Source organism: Rhineura floridana, chromosome 5 (assembly GCF_030035675.1).
Source record: "Rhineura floridana isolate rRhiFlo1 chromosome 5, rRhiFlo1.hap2, whole genome shotgun sequence".
In the NCBI taxonomy this organism is placed as follows: domain Eukaryota; kingdom Metazoa; phylum Chordata; class Lepidosauria; order Squamata; family Rhineuridae; genus Rhineura; species Rhineura floridana.
In genome coordinates, this window is record NC_084484.1 from 28,827,127 (window position 1) to 28,842,084 (window position 14,958).

The 14,958-nt window shown below is 43.1% G+C and overlaps 1 non-coding gene across 1 annotated transcript; it reads left to right on the plus strand.

Moving 5' to 3' along the window:
* Window positions 1–7,012: 7,012 nt before the first annotated feature.
* Window positions 7,013–7,085, plus strand: TRNAF-GAA (transfer RNA phenylalanine (anticodon GAA)). The gene has a single exon. It is a non-coding gene; the product is annotated as a tRNA-Phe (tRNA).
* The last annotated feature ends 7,873 nt before the right edge of the window (window positions 7,086–14,958 follow it).

A 14,958-nucleotide genomic window follows, 5' to 3' on the forward strand; every position in this document is an offset into this window, starting at 1 on the left:
GAGTGTACTCATGCCACGTATTTGTCATTTCTAATACCTAGAAAAACAGCACTTCTTTCAAATATAATTAATTTGTGTTCCTTGTTACATAAGAGTATTTTAACTCTACGAATGTGTGAAATTATATAAACAATATTAAAATGTAAAGCTATGTTCAGTATAGGGCACAAATCCAGTGGTCATTTTATCCAAGATGCATGTGAAGCTGAGCTTCTTGCTTCTGAGTGAGTATATTCAAAAGGCAGAATAGCACAACAGTTGACAACTGCTTTGTCACTGAGTAGTAGTGTTGTGGGTTACTCACATGCTGTACCACTCTGCTCCTACAGTTCTCATGTGATTGATTGGGGGTGTCTGTATTATGGCATTGTGAGGTCCAGCTTAAGTGTTACGTTTATTTATTTATTGTGAAGCAGTCACCGGTTTAACATAGGGTGTTGCCTGATACCAAGTCAGGCCATTGGTCTATCTTGCTAGCAGTGGCTCTCTGAGGTTTGGGGCTGGAATCTTTCCCAGCACTACCTGAGGGATACCAGGGATTGAACTTGGGCCTTTTTGCATACCACTGAGCTACAGCCATCATTTCATTTAAACACTCTTATTGCTTGTTCTGGCCCATATGCCTGCAGTGTTGGCATGCTAGCACTATCTTTGCAAGGCCCAGAAGTCACTAGCATGCAAATCATGTGATAAGAGAATTTAAACAAGATGCTGGCTGTGTGGAATGCTTACATGAGTAAATGGTTAGCCCAAGGTCGGCATGGCCTTGAAAACCTAGTCAAATCGCCATGTTTAGCGGGGGGGAGGGGGTGTACTCCCAGCTGCTCTGTATTGCAAAACAATTAATTTGCAATAAAGACAACAGGCTATAATTGAAGTGATATAGGCTAGTGCTGCCCACAGGTATTACACGAGAAATGAGCCAAGGGCTTCTAAGCCTTACTTGACCTAATTCCTGAAATAAAAGATGTGAGAATGGACTTTTTTCTTTCATCCCATTTTTTTTTAGGTTAAACAGTTGTGAAGATTGCTATAATCAGCTGAATCCCGCAAAGGCATGCTTGTTTACTATTTTCACTAGCTGCATGTAGTCACTCTTTAATTTATTAGAGTCATGTATTTTAAAAGTGCCCAGAACTTTGATGACAGCTGCTTGGCATGATCTCCACTGCATAAAATTATCTCCCCCACTAAATGTGCTTTTCTCCTTTCTCTGCAAGATGATCAAACACCAAATATAGCTTTAACAACTGTTCTTAAATTGTCATATCACAGAGCATTACATTGTTCACATGAGGGTGTAACTTGTTGCTGGTTAGTTTTGAGGTGAAATTCAAGGTACAGATTGCGTTCCTTGAAACTCTTAAATTTACACAGGTTGGGAATGGATATTGAATGTAACAGCTTCTACCCCATGTAGCCCCCCTCACCCTCTTTGAGGTGAGAGTTGGTGTCCAGAATCTATTAAACTAACATTGATATTTGATTGGGTGGCAACAACAATTAATCTTTGCAGTTACTTGAACAGTCGTATAGTACTTTACAATGGTATGCTTTATGATTATTATTTTCAAACAGCATTTTTTCAAGAAAATGCTGCTGGTGCTGGGGAAATGATTACACTGGTCAACACTAATTTTATTGCCAATGATGTTTGTTCGATTTTAGGGTAACTTTGTGTCGCTGATTCCGAATATGGCATCGGTTTTGCTAGATTGGCTCTAATTTTTGAGATAATGGATGCCCCCATTGAAAAACATAACAAATTCAAAAAATTTAATGGTCAGGCATAGCCTACCCACAAATGACATGGAAACTGTCTCAAATCATACAAAAGTAAACACATGAAATACCTAATGGCGTTGTATTCAGTACAATAACATTAAAACAAAGTGAGCTGATTCAGATAATCACAATTAATGCATAGAAAAATGCTGTGTGTACGATTTTCTTTTATGTGGGTCATCAGGACAATCACGTTGGAGGCTGCAGCAGTAGTCTGCCATCATGTGTCCGTCCCATCTGCCTTGATACCTTTCCTCAGTCACCTTTATATCCTGATGGAACCTCTCCCCTTGTTCCTCACTAAAATCACCAAGATTATCCGGAAATCTGTCTAAGTAGCTATGGAGATAGTGTACCTTTATGCTCATATTAGTACCCAAATGTTTAAAGTTAGCGAGCATGTTTTGCACCAGTTCTTCATAATTGTCTGCTTTGTGGTTACCCAAGAAGTTCTTGACAACTGAGACGTAACTGCACCGGGCAGAAGCTTCCAACATCATTCATAAATTTAGTGAAATTCAAATCATTGATGAGTTTATGAATTTTAGGACTATCAAAGATTCCTGCTTTTAGTTTTTCCATAGTCAGTCCAAGGAACGATCTACAAATGTATTTGAAGCAATCACCATCTTTGTCCAAGGCCTTAACAAATTGCTTCATCAGTCCAAACTTGATATGGAGTGGTGGGAGAATGATTTTTTCTCTTACAACCAATGGCTTGTTAATGATGTTCACTGCACCTACAGTCATGTGTTCCCTTGAAGGCCATGTCACTTTTTTCCAATGATCTCGCTTTGCCCTACTATCCCACAAGCAGATGAAACAAAGGGTACTTCGTGTATCCACTTTGCTGCCCAAGCAAGAAGTTCACCATCTTTAGATCAACACAAATACACCACTGGTGCTCATGATAGAGCTGCTGCAAGACCATTTTGATATTTTCATATTCTTTAAGTTTTGTTGAGTGAGCAATTGGAAGAGATGCATAGCTGTTACCATTGTGCAATAAAACACATTTCAAGCTTCTGGTGGAGCTGTCTATAAAAAGCCGCCAATCTTCTGGTTGATATTCCGGTAGTCCCATTTGGAGAAGAAGTCCAGGAATGTTATTGCAGTATACAAGTTCTTCATCTTGGCTGAAGTATGGAAGAAGTCCCTCCTCTTGTCTGATAAGCTGTTATGCTAGCTTCCGGCTGTAGACAGTTCTTTTCCATTAGCCTGGATGCTAAAAGTTCAGATGCTTGCTTTGACAGACTGAGGTCTCGTATCAGATCATTGAGTTCTTTTTGGGAGAACTGCTCAGGTGTTGAAAAGCTTTCTTCATATCCTCTTCCAGGGCTACCACCTGTGCTACACTCCACGTCCAGCATTTCTTCAACATCTGACAATGGAAGGTCAGGCAGTGAGGTAAACACTGGTATGGGAATGTCTTCGCTGTGTGGCACAGGTCACCTTGCTGAGTCCAAATCAGGATACTTCCACTTGTAGTGATTGAAGCCTTTCACATTCACAACACAAAAATAACAAACATTGTGATGGTTTTGAGGCTCTCTCCACACCATAGGCACACCAAAGTTTAAACGTTTCCTTTCTCCATTTTTCCACTGTCGTAGGCACTCTACACAGGTTTTGCAAACCTTATGGGGAGCCCAAGACTTATCTTGATCTCCAGGCTTCACTCCAAAATAAGCAAGATATGCTTGTTTTACAAAGTCAGTGGTGTTTTTTCTTTGTTTTTGCAGAGTGTATTCGCCACCAGGGCCAGCTCCAGGAATGCGGGGGGCCCTTGGGCATTAGCCTGCCCTGGGCCCCTCTGCTTCCCTTCTGCGATCCCGCAGATTGCAAGACGAGCTTCCGAACCGCCTGCCATCCCCAGCGCTTCACCTACCTTTCTCTGCTGTTCACGCAGGGTTGCCATCAATAAAGATGGCTGCTGAGGTTTCTGTAAGGGACTGAAGCCTTTGCCGCAATCTTGGTTGAGGGCATGCAGTGCGGGGCCCTCGGGCCAGTGCCCAACCTGGCCGCCGTTTGGAACTGGCCCTGTTCGCCACAAATGTAGCAGAATGCATTAGGATTGTTTAAGCAGCCTCTTCGTGACAAACTCATATTCCTCTTCAAAAAAAAAAAAATCAATATGATATTATATGTAATGGATAAACTTGCAAAACAATGTTCAAGAGTAAAAAGACAGACCAAACCCTGCTGCATATTTCAGCAGCTACAGGTCGTATTGGGGTACAATCGTCATTTGCGCGGTATCCATTATCTCAAAAACTAGAGCCAATTCGGCAAAACTAATGTCATATTTGGATTTAGCACCCCCAAAATACCCTAAAGTCATTCAAACATCCTTGGCAACTAAAAAAAAAATTTTTTTTGAGCTGTGTTATTTCAGTTACTGTGCCACCCAGCAATAGGATGTGCAACTACAATAAATGCACATTTCCCCCCTATTTTCCTCTGTTAGCTCCCTTCTGTCGAATTTTAGATTGGAAGCCACTAAAGGCAGGGTCTTCTTAGAAATATCCAAACCATACTTTTAAAGCACACACAGCCTCCCTCCAAGAATCCTGGGAGCTAGTTTGTTAAAGGTGCTGGGAGCTCTGAGGGCAAAACTGCAGCTCCCTGCATTCTTTGAGGGGAGGCAAGGCCCAGAAAGCTACTAGAAATTGGAAAGCCTAGCCTTAGGCTCCTTCTAGACTGGTGTTTTATTGTGGGTGTTTTCTGCAACATGTTCTTGACACAATAATAGTACGTTAGTGGTAGATTTGTTCTGCAGTGCCTCCCTGATGCTACCACATTGTGTCTGGAGGCCAGGTTTTTGGCAAAGAGGGTGCCTCCCCTCGAGTTCTAAATGTAATGGTGGGAATGGGTTGCCAATGCCCTGTAGTAACAGTTCATAGGCCTTGCCCCCCAAAAAAACACTTCTGTGGACACTCTTTTCTGGAGGAGGTACAGTGCAACAAAAGTGGGACAAAAATAAGCCAGAACATTTGTGGTATAAAAATACGGGGGGGAAGAGAGTTCAACAGGAAGTTACAGGATATGCACTGACTAGAAATGAAGTATGACCGTTGTGACGCCCTTCCCTGGTTCTCCCTGTCAGGTTCCCACCTGCTTGTGGCTACTGCCTTTCACTAGGCACCACCAGGGACACCACCAGTCCGGACCGTCCTTTATATGGTTTCTCACTCCGCTCTAGCACAGATCTCACTAGATCCCCCTGCTAGGCAGCACCACCAGTCACGTCCTATAACCAATACTTCCAGAGACTTTGCCTGAGTCTCTCTCTAGCTGGTTACTTTTGTGACTGCGTGCTTATGCTGTTCCCAACCCCCTTGTATCTTTATAGATAACGCATACAACTCTGGGTTGCTCTGGATACTTGAATTGTTATTAATCCTCCCTTCACCGCTGCCACCATTAGATACTGTTTCTGTTCAGCCTTGGTAATTACCTTGCCCTCCCTTCTGGTATGTATATCCCCCAGCCAAGGATCAGGCCTTTGGTAAACCAAATAAGTATTTATTAAATATCAGAAATAACAAGATTAGTTTTAGAATGTTTCACAAGCGTATGGTTTCATCTATTCCTGTTTTGTACTTGACTTATTATTAATCAGAACTCCAACTTCCTCTTTCTCCACACTCCTGACCTCCACCCTCAAACACCTCTTTCTCCACACTCCCAACATCTACCCTCAAACACCTCTTTCTCCACACTCCCAACATCCACCACCAAACACCTTCTTCTCCACCCTACTAACATCCATCCACCAAACACCTTCTTCTCCACCCTACTAACATCCACCCAGATTCAACTGTCATTCTTCCATTTATACTCCCAGCCACTCAAACGCTCAGCCAATCATCCAGCATTCTACTGCTCATGTACTCCCCCCTCCTCTTTCACTCCACTTACCATATGTCTTCTATATAAACAGCACTTACCATATTTACACTATAAGCAGGAACATCACAAGCGTTCCAAAACGTTTGTTGGCATATGGTCTGAAGGCACATAAGGCCAGCTCCCTGCTGAAGCTAAGCAGAATCAGGTCTGGACAGTGCCTGGATGGGAGACTGCCTGGGAACCATATGTAAGCCGCCTTGGGTGTTTCTGCCATGAAAAGAAAGGCTGGGTATAAATGAAATAAAAAAATAAAATAAACAGTATTGAAAGAATCACCAGCATTCACCCCGATAGCATCAGGAACACGCGTAATCAGGAATGCACAATAAAATGAATGGGGGGGGGGGCTTAGTTTAGGAGATACTCCACAAAGGAGGTATTGTGGTGTCTTCAATCAAATAAAAAGCAGCCCTAAAATATTGCAAGTGAAGTCAATGGGTCTTCAAAGTAAACATGGGTAGGGGGCATTGGGAGGGGCCAGATATAAAAGCAGGAGGCTTATTTCCTAGACATGTAGGTTGTCTCACTTCCACCCTCTTTCCCAAGAGACAATTTGTGGAACGGGGCAGGGAATATTTTTATGCTCCTCCCACACTTGTCTCATTGGCTGCAAACCATTTCTAACTTAATAGCTATGTAAGTATATCTCCGAGCAAACCTCAGTGTCAAAACCCTGCATGTTATAGTGCTATTATTCTATTAACTAGAGAGAGATGAAAGATCATCCCGTTCAATGTTGCAGTATCAAATTATTTTATCTTGATACGTGCCAGCTAGTGGGTTTCCCCCCATCCTTTTTCGACTCCCAGAAAACTTTGTCTTGTGTTTTATTCTCTGCTGTCTGTAAAGTCATGCCACTGTTAAAATTAATAGTGATACTTTACTATTACAATATTGTTAAATGATTATGTTTAATGTGCACAAAGCTCTTCTTTGCGCTTGGGGGTGCCAACATTGTCAGAGGTGCCTGTAGCAATTATTATTCTATATTAAGGAATCTGTAATTTTAAGGACATGTGCAATAACGTCTGAAGAAATAATCAACCCTGTTAAAATAAACTATTCATTTTTTTAAAAAAGCATTTTTCTTAAGCAGAGATTGCCCTGTTCATTTGAGGTGCTTCTCATGCCCACTGCCATTTAATGAAATATTTGTAGAATCTGCAGATAATTAGTTCACAGGCTGCTCTAGATAAAACGAATGTCAAGCTGTACAACGTATTTTTTCAAATGGAAATCTATGGAGCAGGCACTATAGGGGAAGTCATCCAGACGTCTTTTTTTCTATTCTGTTTTCAAACATGACAAATCAGATGCCAAAATAGCTCAGTTGGGAGAGCATTAGACTGAAGATCTAAAGGTCCTTGGTTCAGTCCCGAGTTTCGGCAGGTGACATTTTCCATACGTGGAACTTTTCCCCCTTGTACTACTGCCTTTAAATTAAAATATCTGTTTCAGTAGAGGGTTATTGAAGCATGATAGTTACTGTTTCCCGTAGGAGTATATGATCACACAAACACAGATGGACAATGCTGAAAATTTTCCTATAGCTGCCTCGAAAAAGCAAGACTTGTAGAGCTCCCTTTGACCTTTGAAAAAGAATAAGAGGGTTTAACTAGCTGCTTTGAGACAGGGACTTCAGATATCGCAATAGGGTTTTTTAAAAAAAATTATTGGATTTTCCTCAGAAAATGTGAATCCAGATTAAATGTGGGGGGAGGGGGAATGTGGACTGGCGTTTCATGTCGACAGTGAAAAATGTGCATGCATGAGAAGCACCAAACCCACAAAACACACTTGTCTGGAAGGACCCTTTAAGAGGCAGGTGGGGTGAAGGCAACAGAAAAACTAAAGAGAAAGAAAGGAAGTGTGGGGAGTCTACACAAATCCTCACGGTTTCAACTGCTTGGTTTCAAGTTCTTTTGTTGCAGTTTCTAGTATCTAATGTAAATGTACTGCCTTCAAGTCAATTCCGACTTATGGCGACCCTATGAATAGGGTTTTCACGAGGCTGAGAGGCAGTGACTGGCCCACGGTCACCCAGTGAGCTTCATGGCTATGTGGGGATTCAAACCCTGGTCAGGTGGATGACTCGAATCAACTAACCACATTCATGTGGCAATGTGAGCTGTAATTAGAACTGAACCACATGAATCTTTAAGGATCCTCATGATTTTTACATGCAGATACCTAATGTCTGCTTTCCAGTCATAGCTGATACCAGCAACAAGCCTTCCAGGCTACACAGCAAGGCTACGTCTCCCGTTTGTAGTTCAGGTAAGCCTATGGTGCTTATAATTGTTGAAAGCATCAGCAACAACCCCCCCAAAAAAACTCTTGTATAAAATGCATTTGAGGAACAATTTTTTAAAAAAATTCTCTCTTCCCCCCCCCCCCAAGCTTTTACAATACTGAGTTCTGAGCCCGAGTCTGAGTGCAGTGGTAGTCATTGGAAGTCCTGAGTCCCGTACCCACAGTGAGATGACCACAATTAGAGAGGAGATAGCCAAAGAGCTGGAATCTTTGGGAAAGGTCCATACTTAGAACTAGAAGGCAATTTTCCACTAGATCAAATTTGCTGTTGATTATGATTCTGTAAAAAAGAAGGGCAGAAACCAAGATGCTAGAAAAGTAGGAATTTATTGTTTGTAAAAACCCAACGCGTTTCAGCCTGTTGATTTTCAGGCCTTCGTCAGGGGCTATAAATAAATGAAACAGCAAGGACAAATTACATGAACATGTAAAATCATACATATGAAATCTATAAATCAATCTGAAACTTACATTATAGGCTGGCGAGAAATTCAAATGAGCAGACCACTTACAACAATATAACAGTATAAACGCCTCAAAGAACAGGACATGGGCATGCGTATATATACAAGCAACCAGAAATGAGATGTAGGTGAAATCACTTAAACGTTCTTCTTATTGTTAAATAACAAACACCTGAGAGTGGAAAGCAAGTAAGGGACCATGGATATTATCTGGATTTCATAATAGATGAAGGGGCTCAGATTCCTCATTTAAACCATTAGGGGTCATTGTTTTCAAATTCAATATCCATGATATCTCTCTCCTAAGTAAAATGTCAATGTTTTCCCCGCATACTTTCTCTAAAACCCAAAACTTAAGCTTGGCAATAGAATAATGGCAACTGTTGAAATGATCCACTAAGGGGGCTCCAGCCCTCTGGTTCCTTATATTGCTGAGGTGTTCTCTTATGCGTTTTTAAACAATTCTAGAGGCCTGTCCAACATACAATTTCAAACATCCACACTGAATTACATAAATGACTCTGGCAGTATTACATGTTGAGAAATGGTTCAAAGTGTACTTTTTTTGATTGACAGGGTTGATAAACTCCGTCATTTTACAAGTGAGCCTACAAAAGGCACAATGTCCACAGGGGTGGTGACCCCTAGGTGCACTACTGCCTGGCAGGATCAAATTTGCTGTTGATTATGATTCTGTATCACCTTTCTTGCATATTGTGTGGCTGTTTTGATATTACCTTCTAATCGCTTCCCACAGATTCTTGGTGGCATACATACAGTGTTGGTTTTGACCTATAAAGCTCTATACAGCTCAGGACCCCAATATCTTCCAGGGTGCTCCTCCTGATATGATCCTACTTTGACCTTTTGGTCTTCAGCTGAGGCCATCCTCTGCAAGCCCCCTCTGATGAACTTTTGGAGAGTGTCAACCAGGGCCTTTTCAGTTGTGCCCCCCCTACTTTTGGAATGCTCTTCCCAATGAGGTCTGTCTGAAACCATCATTAATATCTTTTTGGCACCAAGTAAATACTTGGGTTTGCAATGATTTTGCTGTTTATTGATTATATGTTTTTGACATGCTATTGATGATATGCCTGTTTTATGCATTATTGTGTGGCTTTTATTTTTCTGATTTAATGTTATGCTTTTTGTAAATCACTTGGAGACTCCTTATGTGGCAACTAATAAAATGAAATAATAATAATAGTAATAATAAATACATGCAACCACAGAAATGCACCCTTGTATTGCCACTGATTTCTCGCCCTTCCTACAGGTCATTTAGGTAGATTTGCCCAAATGAACATCACGTAGCTTTCAGGTCAAGTCTTCTATGATACAATAAACTTATGGTTATATCATTCAGGGAAGCCTCGAAGCTTACAGAAAGAAGCTTGTTTTGTTCAGCAACTATTCTTAATATTTATTTTAGGCAGTCAATGCTGCCATTGTTCCATGAGCGGAAATATGTTAGTGAATGCGAATACTTGTGGAGAGCAGTGTTCTTGTGCTTCCTGACAACACAAGATGTAGTTTTCCATACTGATACCACAAACACTCCTAGGAAGCATGTGATTTATTTCATTTAAGGCTTGGTCACGTATAAATATGTACCTGGGAATCTAACATGTGATTTGGCAGTATGAATTCCCACGCTGGTAACTTCTGTCAAAAGCTGCCAGTCATTAAAATACCATTGCATTAAAAAACAAAAACCCAGAAGCAAAATGTTCTACACATGGAAGCTATTTTCCTCCAATATAGGTGCCTGCTGAATTGCCTAATTCATTGAACGGTTATTGTGCTTGTGGGCTTGCCTTGTTTGTGGAACTCTCTTTGAAAAGGGCTTTTTGAAGACGAAAAACATCTACCAAGAAGGAAAACCAGCACCAGACTTCACTGGCCCCTCGACATGGACTGACAAAGGGATGCTACCCAGCACCAATCTGGACCCCCTGTCCTGCTGCATGTTGCCACGGCTGTGCACCGCCATCAGTCATGCACCCAGTCTCAGACTGCCCATGTCTATGCTAGCACTGCCAGCAGTTTCTGATCCACAGAGACTGCTTGCCATAATAGGACCCATCTGCACTAAGCAGTTTTATACAATCATGGCTTCTTCCAAAGAATACTGGGAAATGTAGTTTGTTAAGGGTTGTGAGCCCTCACAGAGGTACAGTTCTCAGAGTGGTTTAACAATTAGTCCCTCTTCCCAGGGAAGTGGGAAACTTTGATGTGCACCTAAATGAATGCAAGGATGAGCACATTATCTTGTCTGCAAAGTGGTGGTGAAGACAGTGATACTTTACTGCCATTGTGTCAATGGGGTGCTTTTCTTAGTGGTTTGCGGCCTTCCATCCAAACCACTAGGAAGTGTGATAGGAAGGAATCCTTGGAGGCACACTGTGACATGTTTGCTTAACACCTTCTTTGAGGATAAAAATGGTTTTGACTTGGGCCTCAGTCTCTGCAGATTAGTCAAGGGATGTGTTCACTCCAGAGCACTGTCTAGTCATGTTCTATGGGATGCATTTCAGCTGCAGCCTCAGGACATGTGCAAAACGCTTGAAGGAGTACCAGCTGCCACATATCTGTTTGGCCCTTGCCCTTCTTGGTTTATAATACCTAGCAGAAAAGGTTGACTGGCTGCATCCAGGAGGTGATAAATGCCTCACTACTAGAGAAGAGAAGAGCCAGTGTGGTATAGTGGTTAAGGGGGTGCACTACAACCTGGGAGACCAGGGTTCGAATCCCCACACAGTCATGGAGCTCACTGGGTGACCTTGGGCCAGTCACTGCCTCTCAGAGGAAGGTAAATATAAAGGTGTCCCTGCACTTATAGTGTGAGTTGTTTCCGACTCTTAGGGTGATGTCTTGCGACGTTTACTAGGCAGACCGTATATATGGGGTGGGATTGCCAGTTCCTTCCCCGGCCTTTCTTTACCCCCCAGCATATGCCGGGTACTCATTTTACCGACCACAGATGGATGGAAGGCTGAGTGGACCTCAACCCCTTTTACCGGAGATTTGACTTCCTCCTTCCATTGGAATCGAACTCCGGCCGTGAGCAGAGCTTTGGCTGCGTTACCGCCGCTTACCACTCTGCGCCACCTCTGAATACTGCTTACCATGAAAACCCTATTCATACGGTCACCACGAGTCAGAATCGACTTGAAGGCAGTCCATTTCATTTTCACCAGAGAAGACATCTCGGAGGAGACTGCTTAAGAAGAAGCCTTCTTTTTAGTGCCTTGGAAATTCATATATTTCTTGGAACAGTGGTCCTCAGTGTTTGAAACTCAGGTTGGAGACAGTGCGAGGTTAGAAAGTGGCTGTTTGTGACTGTATGTCCAAGTACCTAAACATGCAGTCATTCGACTATGAATACCTGGTAAAATCGGAATGCTTATTAGTCAAATAATTGCCACATATTAGTTACTGGGGTACAACAGATACACTTTTAAATTTGACAATGTTAGGGATCAGTTAGAGCAATGACCTCTGGAGGTGGGTGGACTGAATGGAGGCTTGAGCAAGTGATTATCTGCCAGCATATTCTCAGGTATTTCACCCATGAAAATGGGAATTTACTTGCTAACACTTCAGTCTTCGTTCCAACTATTTTTGCCAGAGCCCTAACCACCTTATCTGTATCTGGTGTTCCCCTTTTGTGCTCTGTATCCCTTTACTGTGTAATGCTCAGTAATGCTCAGTCTTCTGATGATTTAAAAGCCAAGAAAATTTGGGTAAAGATGTGCTAAGTGCAGTAATCCTATAAGATTGTTTAGACTGTGACAACATGGCAGCCCAAACAACCTCAAGGGATTATTGCAAGCATACAGGAAAATATAAGGCTTTGAGCCCTCAGGGGAAGAGTAGGGGGGAAACTTAAATGAACAATAAGTATGTACATGTTTGATATCTTAAAATTCTGGCCCAGATAGGTTGGCAGATTACTTGCCTACCTTTTTTTTTTTTAAAGATGGGATCGCTCAAGGCAAATTTCTGGTGGATTTATTGCATTCATAATGTTGTTTTCATTACTTTAGGAAATGAATCCTTAATTTAGGCAGATTGGCAGATGCAAGATTGTACAAGAAAACAAAACTGGCCTTGTGAGTGGGACATGTAATCTTACAGTGATGTGGGGGAGAGCTCAAAATTTGAGGAAATACCACTCCAGAAGTAGGGGGATAGTCAACAGTGGGAGGAAGGCAAAGTCTGACTTTGCTATCGTTATGCTCCTCTTGGATCCCTGTGGTAACTACACCTTAGACTTGCAGTCTAAGACATTAAATGCTTGGTATGGCCTGCTCCAGTGGCTACTGCATGAAGAAAAATGGGAAGTTACGCTGGTACTGCAGACACATTACGATGGCTGTGCAAGCAAATATGCTGGGATAATATTTAGAATGGGCATACCAGTGAAGAATGAGTGTGTGCAAGAGTTGGGGTTGCCAACTTATTTTACTGGTCCTTGCTCTTATGTCTTTAATAGCACCTAATAGAGATTAGCAAGTGACGCTGCTGTCCCTAATGCCCCCAAAGCTTTGCCAGCTGTTGTCTGCAGATCAGACTTCTGGAGAAGGCACAGGAGCAAGCCAGGCCATTTGTCTGGTCAGTTAGCAACCTTACTGATTGCCTGGGAACTGCATTCTCTCAGAGGATTCCCAACACCCTCACTAAATTAGAAGAACTAACTTCCATCTACATGCTAGTAAATTAAGTCACTTGCATGAAGAGGATGCCCAAAAGCACAGAGAAGGGTCATAGCTCAATGGCAGAGCATCTGCTTTGAACGCAGAAGGTCCCTCATTCAGTCCCTGGCATCTCCAAGTCGGGCTGGGAATGTTCCCTGCCTGAAACTCTTGTGAGCCTCTGCCAGTCAGTGTAGACAGTACTAAGCTAGATGGACCAGTGGCCTGACTTGGCATAAGGCAGCTTCTGATGTTCCTAAACAGCATATTCGCCTCCAATGGTTGCCTTTGGAGCAAAGGAAGGATTTCGCTTCACCTTCAAACATGCCACCGCCAAGAGGAGGAAGAGGAGCAACAACATGAATTTATTTTTCTTACCCTCTTCTATGTTAATCTCATACTGGGAAACTCAAAAGAACTTACATGAGGCTTCTGGACATTCCAAGCTGGATTAGGCACATGAATTTTAAATTGGTTTAACCTGTGTAGTGTCAAAGGTTCCCCTTATTTAGCTATGCACCTAAAATGTTCTTAAACTGGTTTGCTTGCCACAGACTGGACGGAACTGAACCAAACCAGACTGTGGCTTCACATGATGGGAGCCAAGTACTGGCCTGGATGATTTTGATGGCAGCAGCTAAACCAGGCCTGTCCTTGGGGTTTTATCAAATTTGGTTGGTTTCAGAAAGGAGAGTCATGTTGAGACCTGAGATGCAAGGTTTGTAAGCTGTAAAGGTGTACAACAGTAGAGAGCGTACTGTAAGTAGGCTGTTAAAATAGGGATGTTGGACTAGATGAGCTTTTAGTCTGATCTAGCAGGACCTTATGTTCTCATGATATTGTTTATTCAGGCTGTCACTGGCTCTCTGAAGTCTCATACAGAGGCTTTTCCTCATCTAGTTACCTAGCAGAGATGCTGGGAACTAAACAGGGCCAGCAGGCAGCTGAATAAAGAGGCAAATTGAGGCGATTGTTTCAGACAACAAGGGTAGGGAAGAACGGGTGTCCCTAAGACCCCCCGCCGCCCCACTTGTTTCCCTCACGGGTGGCCCGGTGGTGTCAGGCCCAGGATGTGACTCAGGAACCAGACCAACGGCTGTAGTTAATTCGTGTTTTATTAGGGTAATGTCCAAACAAAGACTGCGTTTTCTCATGAAGCAATACAGGGATACAGGTCCTGCGGCATTGGGAGAAAGTTGACAGAGCAAGGGACTTCTTCCCGCCTGTTCTTTAAGAAGGGGCCAAACGGGCGCGCAATCTTTCGCTCCTCCTTAACTGCCCCTCAGGTACTGCCCGCCTTCCCCCCCTTCTCTCCTGTCTTTTCAGCTGTCTGCGTGTGCATGGTGAGGGGGGAAGCATCACCCCCTCCTCTTCTGAAGTTTCCGATTCCAGGATGGGGGATAGGGGAGGGGCTGATGGTAAACTGCCTCCCCGCTTTTCGGCTGTGAGCAGCCCTCCCTCTTCCCCCTCTTGCTCTGAGCCTGAAAGAGGGGGAGGCGTGAGAATGTCCAGGGAGGGCTCAGGCTCCCCATTGCTAAGCGACCTTATCACTGGCAGTTCCTCTGTTTCGTCTTCGCTCCAAAGGGGGGAAGTTCCTCCCCCTTCCCTCTGCCATCCATCCGAATACTCTTCTCCCAACTCTCCGGGATCCAGCTCCCCGGGATTGGGACCCCAGCTCTGCCTTCCGACACCATCCCCCCTCCCAGGCTGTGCCCCCCTCCCCTTGTCTGGCTTGGGACGGTGGGGAAAACGTTGATGGAAAAGTTTTACCAATTCTGGAGCATGCA